The sequence below is a fragment of the Rattus rattus genome, chromosome 4 (genome assembly GCF_011064425.1).
Source record: "Rattus rattus isolate New Zealand chromosome 4, Rrattus_CSIRO_v1, whole genome shotgun sequence".
In the NCBI taxonomy this organism is placed as follows: domain Eukaryota; kingdom Metazoa; phylum Chordata; class Mammalia; order Rodentia; family Muridae; genus Rattus; species Rattus rattus.
Window position 1 is genome coordinate 104,179 of NC_046157.1, and position 11,788 is coordinate 115,966.

General features: G+C 44.1%; 1 pseudogene; it reads right to left on the reverse strand.

Annotated features, from left to right (window-relative positions):
• Window positions 1-541: 541 nt before the first annotated feature.
• Window positions 542-968, reverse strand: LOC116897743 (annotated as a pseudogene).
• Between the last annotated feature and the right edge of the window lie 10,820 nt (window positions 969-11,788).

Here is an 11,788-nt window from a genome sequence, read left to right on the forward strand (position 1 = left end):
CCATCTGCTCTGTCGTCTATGTTATTATGGCTACAGTGAGGACCAAGTATGCTAAAGCTCTTCATCTGATTTTTCAAACAGCGTCCTCATACAAGTGTGGACTTCTGTGGGTTGTGGGAGGGCAAGGTTGAGAACACTGGCTGAGAGCTGTGAATGCAGAAGTGGGATGGTGCATGCAGGAGGGAGGGAAAGGCCTGAGTGTGGCTCATAAACAAATTCACAATATCCATTGATTTAATAACCATTCAGGAAGTGGACTTCTGCAAAATGACTTCAGCTGACCAGCATGGCAGGAAACCAGAAACAGATTCAATGGGGATTTAGATCAACTGGATGGGAAACATGGGCTTAGAGGCAGAGACATGTCAGCTCATGAAGAATGGAAAATCAAGCCAGTGTTGTCTGTTAAGCTTCTCAGCCCCATGGTTAGAGGCAAACAGCAACAGGTTTTAGCACTGAGGAAAAGAAGAAATAAAAGCCAATTTGTTGAAAAGCCCAGTCACCAGAAAATACTGACATCCTCTGTGATGCACATCAACTCTCAGGGGCACTGGCCATCGGAATGGCTGGATGATGGCTCTCGGCATGGGCTCTGCCTGCACCCCTTTCCTAACTGCAGAGCTCAAATCTGCTTCAGCCAGGTCATCAGCTCCCCATTCTGTGGCATGGAGATCAGATCTCTGTGTCTGCCTATGCAGTCTTTCTTTACCTATGAAGACCTGAGGAACTGTTCTCCATCCAGTGAGCTGTTGTAAATAATCTTGAATCGCATTGGTGTTGTTAGTGGCTGTGATGTTCACAGATTCCAGAAGACCAGGTTTGAAAGGCAGTTGACTGAGGATTTCTTGGGTCTTTCTGCAATAGGGGCAGGTGGGCTTGATGAACACGACCACCTTCCCAGACGGGAACTTGCAGTTCACAAACCACTGAGCCACGCTGACAGGCTGCAGCTTTCCAGGAAGGAACATTCGGTTGAAGGCACTGGTCCCGTGTCAAATGGAATTGGAAAACCTGATGTCTTTGCTTCTGTGGACCAAGACCGGAAAAACCCAACTACATAAAAATCTGAGGACAAGTTGTGAGAGGTTTGTTCTTTCCTTCAATCATGTAGGTCCTAGGGAAGGAGCTCAGGTGTAGGGAGTTGGCAACGATTACCTTTATCTGCTGAGCCATCTCACCTGCTGAATACCTCATTCATGGAACTGAAGAAATTCTGTATCCATCCTGGTATTCTGTGTATATATCTATGTATCATTCCTAGAGTGGATACTTTTGTCTGTTGGTTGGAAAGCACCAGTCTGGAGGGCTCATGGTTGGTCTCAGTAGTCCATTCCAGGAGCTGCTTTACAAGAATCATTCACTGATCTGGAAGAAACTCTTTTTATAGGCAGTGAGATCTACTGGAACAATATCAACCATCCTTCTCCCTTCCCAGTTTTGAACTGAATCATTCTCCACCAAAGGCCTGTGGTCTCTGCTGCAGGCTGCATCCCCCAGGCTGTCTGAAGCTTGCTCTTAGCAGTGCATTTATGGGACGGCAACATGATTTCCTTACCACTTCACCCCCAGGAAAGTTTTTCAATTCTTTATTTAATCTGATGGGTCTAATCTACATCGTCACCCAGGATGAGATGGGGGAGTTCTGCTCCAACCCTTACAGTAAGAGATGCTGAGATATGATGCTGTATCCACTAATGCCCTACATGGACGCCTGGCAGTTTAGACAATAAGCATGGCTGTCCAATATATGTGTTCCTACTGGTATCTAGAAAGAGAGTGAGAAAATATGCCTTGTCCATATGAAGCCAGAAAAGAATTTGTGGTTCTAGAAGACAAGGTCCGAGGGACTGCATGTAAATCCCAGTGACTGAGAGAGCAACCTGGGGCCAGTGTTGTTATTGAGACTTCAGACAGCTTGGCCTTTACACATGTGACACAGCAGACTTCCATGAGCAAATCCTTAGCCTGGAAGATGGAGTTATGGTAGCCAAGAAAACAAACTCAGAACTGTCCCCTTTGCCTGCCTCTTACTACTCTGACCTCCCACATCACAGGAGGCTGAATGGTCTTCCGCATACCCTGAGATGCAGCTCACAAGGGACAGCTCCTGTCTTCAACAGGGCTTCATCTGAGCCTGCCCTTGGCCTGTGGTGGATGTGCAGGAAGTGAGCTGACAGGTGAAACGTTGCCTGGCTGGGTCTCAAAGTGCAGCTGGAGACTCACCCACTGTGATTGTCAACACTTCCATGTCTCCATGGGAGGGCAGTGTCACAATGTTCTCCTACTGTCTTCTCACTGCATTCACATGCTTCGTGTGACACAAGCTCATTCACAGTTCCACAGGATGCAGCATAGCTTCAGAGCCCTCATGCCTGGGCACAGAAGCCAAGAGAGCAATGTCACAGTTCACAGTGACAATGTAGATATGCCAGGGCATTTCCTCCAAGTTTTACTTTCAAGTGTATCCTTTTATTGCAGTTTACACTACTCTTTCTAGAAGGCCACGTTGCGGGAGATCATTTGGATTTTGCCCCATCCACAGTTTACAGATTACTTACATAGACTCCTAGAGGATTTCAGTGGCAAGGTTTCCCTAAAGATGTATGCAAACTAACCACACACACAGACACACACACACACACACACACATATGGTGGGAGGATAATAGAGACACACATGTTGAAGTAAAGTTAGAGTGGATCTAGAAGATAACATGTGAAGTGTTGGGTAAAATCTAAGACCCTAGGATGGAGGATGGGAAACAATTGTGAGTGGGGCTTTCCCACAACCTGGCCACATGAACAATGGAGTACGAGACAACAGACCTGCATGGTCAAAGCCAAAGCCCAGGAATGTGCACAGTTTATTGAATGTGACTGCAGCTCATCTCTCTGATCTGTAGTGGAAGAGTTCAGGTGTTTCCCACACACACCGACATGGAGCAGCTGAGGGCCAGCGTCTCTCCTGCATGATACTTCATTACAGTCCACCCCTCGCACCCTGAAGGACATTTAAGAACGGACCTGAGAGGTGATCTTTTGACCTAGTTTAATATGTAGCTGAGGCTGAGAATGTCAGCATCCCAGAGCTCTGTTGAGCAGCGGGTGCTGATTTCCTCTGGCTCCCTTAGCAATGCTTCAGAAAACCAAGGAGACAGCCTCCTCAGGCATATTCACAGCTGCACAGGATGGAACTTGGCTTCAGAACACCCTAGCCTGAATTACAGAAGCCAGGATGAAAACTACAGACTCCATCAGCACTCACTGGCTATGGAAATGCCCTGAATCACAGATAGATATCTTTAGCCTCCACAACTGTAGATAGAGATGCCTTGTAGGGGTAGAACATGGTCATTTAGTTCCCCCACTTACTGCTCAGGACACCTAGAGAAGTCAGGAAGGAGGAAGTCTCTGACTTCCAAGAACCATAACAAGCAGGGAAGTCCAGCTGCTTCTTATAGGCTCCCAGGTCCGGATTTCCATACCTGGAAGGCTCAGCTCAAGGCTATCTCCTCAAGGAACCTCCTCACCCATTGCCCAGGGCTCACTGAGCTTTCCCAAGGACCATTTATTTCTTCCTTTTTTACAACACGACAGAAGGCCAGCTTCCTTCTCCCCAACTCTCATCTCTTCATGCTCCTTGTTCTTTCTCCCAAACGGCTGGCTTAGCCTGGACAACAGGTCAATTAGTGAACCATAGAGGCACTGAAGGATCATCCCACAGGCAGTTGGTGCCACCACAACACTTGTGACATCACAGAAGATGCTAGGGCTCTCCTGGATACAAGAGATTGTTCAGGGAAGGGTCTACTGATGACGTCACTGGGAACTGCCATGGCCTACCTGCTAACCAGCTTTCCTTATGGTGACCAGATTCTGGGGTGCCATTTCCAGGAGCCTCTCCAGTGACACAATGGAACCCTTTCCATATCTCCTCCGTCTAAAGCTAGAGATTTCTCTTTGCTTCATTAGTAGTTACATGCTCTGAAAGGGCAGATTTAGTCAGGGGCTTGGCATGGGTAGAAAAGATCAAGGGACATGGGGTGGAAGATTCTTCTGGATAATAATTTTATTCCCAGATCCATTCCTGTGACATACATTCCAATTTCCTAGGTTTTCCTGTTTCCCAAAAGCCAGTATTTCCCTCCAGAACTTTTTTTTTTTTTTTTATTAACTTGAATATTTCTTATATACATTTCGAGTATTATTCCCTTTCCGGTTTCGGGCAAACATCCCCTCCCCTCCCCTTCCTTATGGGTGTTCCCCCTCCGACCCTCCCCCCATTGCCCCCCCCCCCCCGCAACAGTCTAGTTCACTGGGGGTTCAGTATTAGCAGGACCCAGGGCTTCCCCTTCCACTGGTGCTCTTACTAGGATATTCATTGCTACCTATGAGGTCAGAGTCCAGGGTCAGTCCATGTATAGTCTTTAGGTAGTGGCTTAGTCCCTGGAAGCTCTGGTGGCTTGTCATTGTTGTACATATAGGGTCTCGAGCCCCTTCAAGCTCTTCCAGTTCTTTCTCTGATTCCTTCAACGGGGGTCCTATTCTCAGTTCAGAGCTTTGCTGCTGACATTCGCCTCTGTATTTGCTGTATTCTGGCTGTGTCTCTCAGGAGCGATCTACACTTTTGCACTTCTTTGCTTCATCCATCTTGTCTAATTGGGTGGCTGTATATATATGGGCCACATGTGGGGCAGGCTCTGAATGGATGTTCCTTCAGTCTCTGTTTTAATCTTTGCCTCTCTCTTCCCTGCCAAGGGTATTCTTGTTCCCCTTTTAAAGAAGGAGTGAAGCATTCACATTTTGATCCTCCGTCTTGAGTTTCATTTGTTCTAGACATCTAGGGTAATTCAGGCATTTGGGCTAATAGCCACTTATCAATGAGTGCATACCATGTATGTCTTTCTGTGATTGGGTTAGCTCACTCAGGATGATATTTTCCAGTTCCAACCATTTGCCTACAAATTTCATAAACTCGTTGTTTTTGATAGCTGAGTAATATTCCATTGTGTAGATATACCACATTTTCTGTATCCATTCCTCTGTTGAAGGGCATCTGGGTTCTTTCCAGCTTCTGGCTATTATAAATAAGGCTGCGATGAACATAGTGGAGCACGTGTCTTTTGTATATGTTGGGGCATCTTTTGGGTATATGCCCAAGAGAGGGATAGCTGGATCCTCAGGCAGTTTAATGTCCAATTTTCTGAGGAACCTCCAGACTGATTTCCAGAATGGTTGTACCAGTCTGCAATCCCACCAACAATGGAGGAGTGTTCCTCTTTCTCCACATCCTCGCCAGCATTTGCTGTCACCTGAGTTCCTCCAGAACTTTAATTGATTGGATATTGGATTTCATTTTCTTATTGTGCATTCCTTCAAAGTGGGCTTTCTTTTTATATATTCATGGATGTGTACTCACAAAGTCTCTATTTTGCAATATCTCTGTTGCAATGATCTCAGTAACATAGTGAACCCAGTTACACAGTGAATATAAAAGTTTAAATGTTGTGCACCTACTTCAAATGATAAACTTCCAAATCCTTTCTCCAAAAAATAACCAGATATTAGTGAGCAAAGGGCAACATGGACAGAGATTGCTCTTCTGCAGTTCCATTAGATATCACTTCTCTAGTATCCACCTTCCTGAGTTCCCAGGGCCAGGCTTGAGGGTGTTAGAGTTTGGACCATGATCCTGTATTCATGCCAAACATAAGATTCAGGAGGTTGGGCAGGGAGTGGAAGGGCTTGAGGTCAGGTGAAAGCTCAACTTTAATAGGTCCAGAAGTTCTGGAGGGAGTCTATTTGGCATTGTCATCTGTGGCTTCTACGTTCTTGACCTAGTTGTAAAGAATCCATGTTAAAATTCCACCTAACCTCATAACTGTAAGAGTGTAAAACATCACCATATAGGTCCTTTGCAAATTGCTTTGTCCTTTTCGATGCCCAGTTGGCTCATGCAGGTTCACTACCACTAGGTCCAAATTAGGGGATATTGTTGATGGATTTGGAGGTTCACTGGGTCTCTCTGATAGTCAAAGTAATAGACTTTATGGAGAACTGGAAGGACAAGATTTCAAGAATAAAATAGTTGAAGAATTCTGCCAACTGCTGATCTCTAAGACTTAGAAGCAATGGGGGGTGTATTCTAAACATAATATTATATGGTTCAATACCTCCTTGTATAGAGTACAGCAGGCCCAAAATAAGAAAAGAGCCTATCCACCCTTCCTGGACTCTAATGAGAGTTTTCATAGTGTTTCCTTTAATGTCTTGTTCATTATTTCCACCTGCCCAGAATTCTGCACGACAGAGACTCCAAACTATGCATACATCTTTGACTGTTATTCAGAGGCTTTGGCTGTGAGAGCTGGGCTATTATATGACAGCATTCCTAGTGAGTGGCAAAATTAGGGGGAAAGTTCCTAGCAGAGCTTTCTAGTTGCTCTATGATCAGTTTCAGTCCGATGTAGTGAGCTTCTACTCACCCAGAAAAGGTATCAATAAAAACAAGCAGGTACTTTTATCTGACTCTAAGAGGTATGTGTCAGTTAATTCAGGTTCCCATGATTTATCATAGCGTCGGCTACCTGTATGCAATCCTTTCTGGGTAAATGATCTTTGTTTTTTATTTACATGAGTGCAAATGTGACATCTGGCTTTGACATCTCCTTCTACACTGTCCAGTGTATGTAGGTATAACATTCCTTGGTGTTGGCAACTCAGAGAGTTCTGTGGACCCAAGACAAGTAGTCTGGCAAAGCTGAGTTACCAGAAATCTGCCAATTGTTTCTGGAAGAATGATCTTTCCCTCCGGTGTTCACCACCAACCTCTGGCGTCAAGCTATCCATTTCATTCTTTTGCATCCTCACCTCTTGGTTATACTCGAAATACACAAGATCTAAGGCACAGACCACATAAAACTCAAGAAGGATGACCAAAATGTGGATGCTTCACTCCTTCTTTAAAGGGGGAACAAAAATATCCACAGGAGGGGATAGGGAGGCAAATTTTAGAGCAGAGAATGAAGGAACGGCCATTCAGAGCCTGCCCCACATGTGGTCCATATATATATGGACCAAAACTAGATAAGATAGATGAAGCTATGAAATGCATGCTGACATGAACTGGATATAGATCTCTCCTGAAAGACACAGCCAGAACATGTCAAATACAGAGTCAAATGCCAGTAGTGAACCACTGAACTGAGAACGGGACACCCATTGGAGGAATTAGGGAAAGGACTGAAGGAGCTGAAGGGGCTTGCAACCCCATAAGAACCAACCAGAGCTTCCAGGGACCAAACCACTACCCAAAGACTACACATGGACTGACCCTGCATAGGTAGCAGTAAATAGCATTGTTGGGGCAACAGTGGAAGGGGAAGCCCTTGGTACTACCAAGGTTGAACCCCCAGTGTAGGGAATTTTGGAGAGGGCAGTAATGGGGGTTGGATGGGGAGGGGACACCCATATAGAATGGGAAGGGGAGGGGTTAGGGGGCTGATGGACAGGAAACCGGGAAAAGGAATAACATTTGAAATGTAAATAAGAAATGCCCAATTAAGAAAAATGGAAAAAAAAGAACAACAAACAAACCAACAAAGCAATAAAGAAAATGTTCCAGGGGCAGTGCAGGGGAATATGGGTGAACAATAAGGGGGATGTACAGGGGGAATACACATATGGGGAAGGGAGAGGGAAGGGAATGGGGGCTTAAGGAAGGAAACAAGGAAGGGGAATAACGTTTAAAATGTAAGTAAAGAAATATATCTAATAAAAAATTTTAAAATATCGTTCCTCCAAAATTGCTGGAATTAATAAATCTGCAGTCATAACCGATGCTATATTACAAGGAATGCAGAGGCATACAGCTCTGTGTGTCTTGATCTCTTTTTATATTCCCATACTAAATGGTTTTATTTCCTCTAATGTATTAGAGAAATACTTCTGTGTTTCTTCTTTGTTTGTCAGTATAAAGGAAGCTAAATTTGTGAGCACAAGGATAAAGCAAGGATAATTTTCATCATGAAGGTGGGATCCACAGAGCACGACACACTGTCTACATCAAGAGCACAGTTTCCTGTGCAGCTCTGGCTGTGAACTGATGATGAAGCCTAAGCTGCATGAGACTTGCAGAAAACCACTGTTGCCTTACACTTGTGCTGTTACAGGAGGAAGAACCACACATGACTCAGGAGTCACATGACTCTTGTGAGTGAAAGGTTAAAGGTCACATTTTTATTTATAGACAAACATTAATTTATTCAAGAAAATTTTAAAGCGGGGAGTCAATGAGTTCAATGTATATAGCCTTAGGAATATAGCATATTAATTAAAAAACTAATGTTAACAAATAAATAACAAAACTTCAAATGTAAACAAATAAAACCAAATGCATAAAACCAAACTTCAAACTAAAAACAAATAGAACAAGTAAATTAGTCAGCATTCAATTCCTGCTGATTTTTCAACAGATAACTCCAGCCTGTTGCTGGCCTTGCAAACACAGCAGAACGGCAGGTAAGATGGTGAAAATCTCCTCAAGAGGAATGTAGACCTGCCTCACTCGGGGTGGTTGGTTGTTGATGGAGAAGTCGTCAAAAGGTTAAACGTGAGGCATGTTCCATGCCACATCTCAAGGTCTTTCAAATGCAGCCCACGATTGCTATGGTTACAAGGACTGAGATGCGGGAGGTGTTGTCAATCTTTGCACCCTCAGTGCTCCTGGTGGACAGTTCTGTCTCTGAGAGCTGTAGTCCTGGTCTGTGCCCTGGGAAAGCTTCTGCTGCAGTGTTCAGACCTAGGGGTGGAAAAGGCCTGGTGAGGACCTGCCATGTCACTTATCCCATACACAGCAGCACAATTCAGCAGGATAATCCAGACGATCTTTCATCTCAGGTCATTCACTCATGCATAAGAGAGAAGGGTAAGAGATCCCACAGACCTGCATAGTTTCCCAGCGTTTAAAAATGCTAAAAATTAAACAGTGAAGAGCAGATAAATCCAATCATACAAATATATTAAATTTTAATATCATGTAGCAATGTCTAAATGTCAGTTGAGGAGAGATATGAACAACCTAGAAAACAATAGGAAGGCCTTGGAAGCCTGGCCATCTCTGAAATGAAGGCTATTATTATTCCTCCAGGGCAGGAATATGCCTGGGGTCCACTTGACAACCTCAATATCTGCAAAGACCCAGAGAAACAATATCTCAAGAAGTACATGCACACTGAAGTGATATTATATTTGGCAAGAATATGCTGCATGGAAATCTTGCCAAGACTAAGCATTGACTCTAAAGGAGATACTCAAGCAGAAAATAAACTATACCACTCCTCTGTTTATGGGTATCGTAAAACTATTTGTGGGGAGACTTAAAGGCACTGGGCTCAGATAATACTAGAGAGCTCAGACTGGAGGGATCAGCACACAGTAGCCAGAGTCTCTATGGATCACATACACTTCATGGATGGAATTTCTTTTAAAATTGACAAGAATAATATTCTGAGCTGCTCCTAGCTGACAGATGCTGAGAACTAGGGAGAAAGTCACACACCCAATAAGACAGTTTATAAGCACAGGGAATCTACTTGGGTCCTCTCAGCCTGTGCTTTCAAATCACCTCAGTGACACTGAAATGATGCTGCATCTTCCCAGCCAAGGCCTTTTGCTCAGTGAACAGTTTGTTCTGATTCAGGGGGTCCTGCAGACTTTCCTCCATTCTCTCCTCATCCAGGTCATTAGAAGACTATATTGTCCATGGAGACATACATGTATACAGACACAGACAGACAGACACCCAGACATACACTTTTGAACTCACCCAAATATATTTGTTCACACATACAAACAGAGTATTTTGCAGAATGTGGTTAGTTTCCCAGTTAATGGTAATAGAAGAGATCACCCACTCTACTATTGTGGCATAAGGAAAAAAAAAAAAACCTGGAATGGGGTAAGTACAGAGTGAGCATAGCCTAAAGACAGCTCAGCCAATAAAGTGTATTCCCCTGAGAATCAGAAATTAGAAATGTGACATCCAGGCCTGTTAGCCAAGCCTGCTTAGCAAGTTCCACAAGGCTGTGCACAGGAGGCTGATTTCAGGCAGCAGAGCACTGGGTGGGGGCAGGTGAGCCTCTTCTGTCCTCTGCTCACTGTTTCCCAGTGCATGCAAAGTGAGCTGCATTTGTCAATATGAGGTCCCTTTAGGATACAGTACCTGACAGGGGAAACAAACTACCAGCACAAACAGCTAGGAAATCTCCATAACCACAATCCAAGGTAAAACTTGTAATGGCTATCAGATATAATTCGAGTAAGATAAGGCTGACTGATTCAAACCAAATGCTGGCAGGAATAATCAAACTCAGCCACAGTCCATGGAAGGGCTGGACAACCTTGTACCTTTTCACTTTCTGACTGATGGACATCTGGATAATTTTGCTTCATGGCTGCTCTGAGGTGAACCACTACCACACTAATGGGCCACAGTTTCTCTGCTGACACCTACTTCTTGTTCTGGAATCGCTGTGTCAAAAGGTTGAACTTTCACAAGAGTTGTACATGGCTTCTCACAGGGCTACCCATTTGACACCTCCAGCAATGTCTGAGGGTCATCACTGTTCTAAACCCTCCTTACAGATGATTTTCACTCAGATCAAATGGTTTTTGAATAACAATGGTTAAGAGTGCCACAGACCCAACACAGGATGAGTGCTTTGGACTATTTTGAGGCTAAGGTTCTGTCTGAGGCAAAGATGTGATTACACCTCAGCATAACTCCTGGACATCTTCTGCTTGCAGATTCAACTCTAAGCAAATTAATCTTTCAAGTAACAAGTTCTAGGCCAAACTCCAAAGCCAAGGTATATTCAACCAAGTTTAGGCCCATCTGGAGAGAAAGTGGTGGCAGGTAATGATTAACATAACCAGGATGTTGAGAAGATACAAGAAGCCACATGACCTTCCAGTGTTACTATACACCCAGAGCAAAGAAGGCAGAAGAGCCCTGAGTCATCAGTTTCGACACTCAGGTACATGGATTTCACACAGCAGCCTCTCCTCACATCCCTGTACCCTATTCCTGAGTTTTTCTCCAAGTAATGTCAATGTTGATGAATAGTTTTCCCAGTGTAAATAGATTGAATAGTGACCAAGACCCCATTAAGAACAGTTTAAAATGTAATTGGAAAGATTATGTTTTCTCTGCGCTCTCTCTCTCTGTCTCTCTCTCTGTCTCTGTCTCTGTCTCTCTCTCTCTGTCTCTGTCTCTCTCTCTCTCAGAGTGTATATATATATATACATATATATATATACTTTTACATGATTCTGTGTATGTACACATAGACTTATATAATATATATATACAAATATATGTATATGTGTCTGTGGTCAGAAACTTGATGAGTTCACACACACACATGCGAAAAAACACACATATACACACACTTCTATATATAAGCACCCATACCACAAACAATTAAAACAAGTAACTTCCAATGTACAATATGCACCATAGCCATAAACATGCTCACACATCTGTGCCCACAGACAGAAATACACAAAATAGACCCCCCACACACACACAGAGAGAATCAGAGATGGAGAGGGGAGGGAGAGGGAGAGACGGAGAGGGAGAGAGAGAGAGAAGAGGAGAGGGAAAGGAGAGGAGAGGGAGAGGGAGAGGGGAGAGGAGAGGGGAGAGGGAGGGGGAGAGAGAGAGAGAGAGAGAGAGAGAGAGAGAGAGAGAGAGAGAGAGAGAGAACAGAAATAAACTGAGAAGCAGA